The following is a 4,451-nucleotide window of genomic DNA, read 5'->3' as shown; positions in this document are numbered from 1 at the left end:
ACTGGACCTATAAATTACCAAAAAACATAGTGATTATTTCATTCTCCACCTAACATGTCAGCATGTCTATATCATTCTAAAACCATGAACCCCTACTGTAAACCCAAATCTTTAAAATGAATCACAAATTATATTATGCATATATGATTTTTTTTTTATTTTATAAAGGCTCAGAAATTTCCGAAACAACTGGGTGCTGTAGTTTCTAGCAAACATTACTCTAATGGGAAATTTTGGGGATTACTTTCAGGCACAGATTAATACACGTTTAGCGTGCGACTGAGTATTAACAGCAGGGAGCCAGTCAAAATAAACTACATGTGCATCATAACAAAAGAACATATCATTCATGTCCTATTCAATTAACCTATTCAAAACAAGTCCCTATGGTGGTCATCAATTTTGATGCCGATTAAAATAAGAGAAAAAGGTGTTTTTGATGACAAAGTGTGGTTTGTTCCATCTGATGAATTGCATAAGGGTGCTGGTCACATACAGAGATCAGGATGTGTAAACATCAAAAGCACTCTGTGCCAGTTTAAAAATGTACAAATAAAACAAACCTGCCTTCAAAATGTCAGTCGGATTTTAATTTTGACCACTGGTCCTCTGACTTTTGAAAGGGCTCCGTGAAAGAAGGGATCACAGCCCTCTATAAACCCTCTGTGGAAGAATAAAAGAATAACGATTGGACCTAGATTTTTTTATGGTAAACGTTATTTTAGCTTCATGATTTTCAGAACTCAAAAGTCTTTTTTTTTCTATACAATCACCTTTAGATTTCATTACCTAATTTCTGTATTATGTTTATATCTGTATATCTGAACTGACTTCCGAAGCATTTCTTAAAATCATTTCAGTCTTGAGAGAAGAAAATGCCCACGCTTTTTAAGCTCTCAATCCCCGTAGAATCCTTGCTATGTGCTTGAGTAAGAAACATAACCCTGTCTCCCCTTTTTATTAAAATAAAGCACTGACTGAAAGCAAATGTCTGTGCAAGAGAAATACTCCTCACCAAAGCCAGAGACTACAGCATGAAAACTCACAGATGTGATGCCATCAAATGTAAAATCTGGAGCTTTTTCATTTTTTATTCTTTGACAGATATTATTAGTTATGGAGCAGAAATTTCACAGAAAATCCCTCTGGATTTCTGCTGTGTTGCCTTCAACATCTCTTCTTATTCATCTAGAACAGCTTCAGATATTGAATGCTGATGATACCAGGGATTTCATTCTTTTATTCCTAGTTTTGGTATAATATTGTTCATATTAAGAAATGAGTTGGATTGGCTATTTTTACATGGGCTTTCAAAGCGCTTTTTAGACATGGAACATATAATGTGTCCGATAAAGTATTTCAGTTTTTGTATTTCAAATGCAGATGTCCATTACATCAACATTCCTTTTTATCCCACATTCACACCGATTTTGAAAAGGCAAAGGCTCATCTTTCATTTCAGTGAAGTCACCCTGTTGAAGCAGAGCATCATGCAGTCCTCCAGCAGAGGAACAAAGGGTCATCCAGGTAAAATAGTTTATGTTAGGTTAACTGCATCTATACAGCAAAGCACCACACTGGCCAAACGTGCACATGCAAGCACACATCTCTGGTAGTCTGGGAAGGCTGTATTTTTACTTTTTACCAAAAAAGCAATTAAATGTTAGTCACTATCAGCCCAGGGCACAGGGTGTTCATGGATCCACAATGCTGTAGTGAAACTTGGCACCTGGTGCACAGTCAGACAGGTACATGTCTCTGTCCTGTGTCAAGGTTACATCTGGGAGTTAACTCAGAGTGAGAGGCTTGGTTCAACTTAGTGAACATACTCTCTCAGCTCCACAGAAATACCTTTCTCAAGCTTATAATACATAGAAGTCTTCAAAACTGCACAATTCTGATTTCTTAAATTGCTCGCAAGTAGCAGCGGTAAGCTGGGGAGAAAAACAATTTCCACGCAACACAAACTGAAAACACTTTGCTGAAACTACACCCTGCAAAGTTGATGACTTCTCAAAACTGAAGATTAGGGTGAAAATCACAGCTCACACACTGCCGCTTCTCTTTCTCTCTCCTTCCCCTCTGAAGTGTGAACAGACGCTTTGCTGTCTCAGCTTGGTGAACTTTGATCAGCGCTGGGTTGCCAGCCTTCAGTTGGACAAGGTCAGGGGAACGAGATGATGGCCGATGTGTTGTCAAAAGTGGGGAGCTGCCACCTGTTTGAGAATATATTCTGCTTGCTCTCACATCTACCTGGACCCTTAATGCCAGGGGCCTTCAAACTGAGTGGAGTCAACAGCCTGTTTTAAAGAAGCAGGCCTATTCATTGAAGTGTCCATTCTAAGTATCCCCAGGTATCCTTGTCAGACTTGCTGCCTTAGACAATAACCAACCTTGGGCTGTATGCAAATCCGCAGTCTGCTGTGAGTTACGAAGCTCCATACAGCAGAAGGGATCACTTATAAGCCTTCCTACACATTTGCCTGTGTCAATGCTGCTGATAAACAGCAGTATGGTTTGTTTTTCTGCCCTGATAGTGAGAATGAAATCAACAGGCAAGCTTTGTCACCGTGTCTTAAAGCCAATCCTCTTTGCTTCCCTCCAGGGTGGAATTTGAATGACCTGATCAATTTCTAATCAGGGGAGCCTTTCTCTCGTCGTAATAGAGTTTCCCACAAATCTTTTGTATGGAGGGCTCACTCAGAAATTGTTAAGAGCAAAGGACAGGTAGCGTTTTCTTGGGTTTTCATATTTCACCCTGCGTAGTCATGAGAGCATTTAATCTCCATCGTGGATCTGCTGTTAGCTAAATATAGAAGTATTTATGGGATCCTAAACACAGTTGTGCATCAGAATGAAATCCAGGCTCTGTTTAAAAGCAGAGGTGGCCTTTTCATGTTGAAAATGAAACCCCAGGAGGCCTGCCTGCTTTGTCAGTCATGGAAAGCCAGGGTCTGTTAAAAAAAGCATTCCTCTACTCAATTTTATTCTGAGAATTTTTGTCGCCAGCAGGTTTTTGACTGACTGTATATTATGCTCTACAGTAGCACGAACTCGGTTAGCAGTGGTTCCCAACTCTTTAGTTTTGTTGATGTATTCCCAGAGTCTTGTCAGATCAACTCAACTACAAATGTGTTGATTTGAAATGATTTCAAACTGGATGTTATTGAACACCTTTCGTTATATGACATTCGTTATGTGTTCTGGCGGGTAGTTTCACTCTAGAGTTACTGAAGCTGGATGTTTCTCTAAGGTAATGTAACCATTTAGTCTCTATTACTTTTAGCTGTCTCTTTCAGTCTCACCAAATGTCCATGTTTTTTTTGTGTGTTATCACAAGGCATTTTGTGCTTTTAATATCATTGAACATAATCTGCATAAAGCTTTTCTTTCGTAATGTTGGGCATAAATGTCAGAGGGAAAAATGTCAAATGGTGACAAACTGTGAAGAGTGAGAAAGTCAAAAGATGGGTGAAAGAAATGCAGAACTTACACACAGGAGACCAGTGAAACCCAAAGAAAAATGCTGACCTATTTTTGTTTTGGATTTATGTCACGTACATAACCAAGTTAGTTCAAAGGTTATCTTATTTCAAACCATGATTTCTTTTTCCTACATCTAACTAAGTAGTTTTAATGCCTAAACCTGACCAAACTGACTTGAGACAACAAAGGTCACACGACAAGTCACCTGACTTTTTCCTTTCCTGCATTTCTGAAACTCGTGAAATGCAGGCTGCTGTATATGGCACTCAGAAAAGTTTATCCCATCAGATATTTTTAGCTAACTGTAACATGTTTATCTATTCCATTTATCTATTTCAACCATTTATCCATTCATTATCAGCAGTCTGTTTCAACTGCTTATCAGCTTAACTGTTCATTTAACTGCAATTTTTAGCTTTTTATTTCAACCATACAATATAACAATATTGGCAATGTATTTCATGCAGTTACCGTGTGTGTGTGTGTGTGTGGTTCAGTGACTCATTATGATATTGTCCCAGTTTGTTAATGATTTGTTCATTTGGACTTTTATCTGAGCTATAAAAAAGCTGTTTTCGGGGTGGGGTTGTGATAAGGCTGCTGTCTCATTACTTCAGAAAAACTGTCATCATTTTCATTTTTGGTGTTGATGGTCTTTATAAGAGCTGAGAGGCTGTAATACATTGTGTGTAATTTGGCAAAGCAAACAGAGCCATAAACAAAACACTTTAAGTGCAGCACAGTAACTCAAAATAGTAGTGTGATGCTACAGAGACACAGACACTCTCAATTTGGAACTATTAGCACTGTGAAATTATGGGAATACAGAGCTGTGTAGATTTTATACTTCCTTGTGTCCCTTTAGTTAAACAGTGTTAGAGACTCATAGGCTTTTTTTCCCCTGTTCAATGTCACAAAAATGTCCTATTTGCTTTCCAGGTGGTTCTTTAAAGAGCGGATGAAAC

Source organism: Scatophagus argus, chromosome 17, assembly GCF_020382885.2.
Source record: "Scatophagus argus isolate fScaArg1 chromosome 17, fScaArg1.pri, whole genome shotgun sequence".
In the NCBI taxonomy this organism is placed as follows: Eukaryota; Metazoa; Chordata; class Actinopteri; family Scatophagidae; genus Scatophagus; species Scatophagus argus.
Note: the sequence above shows the minus strand (reverse complement) of the source record.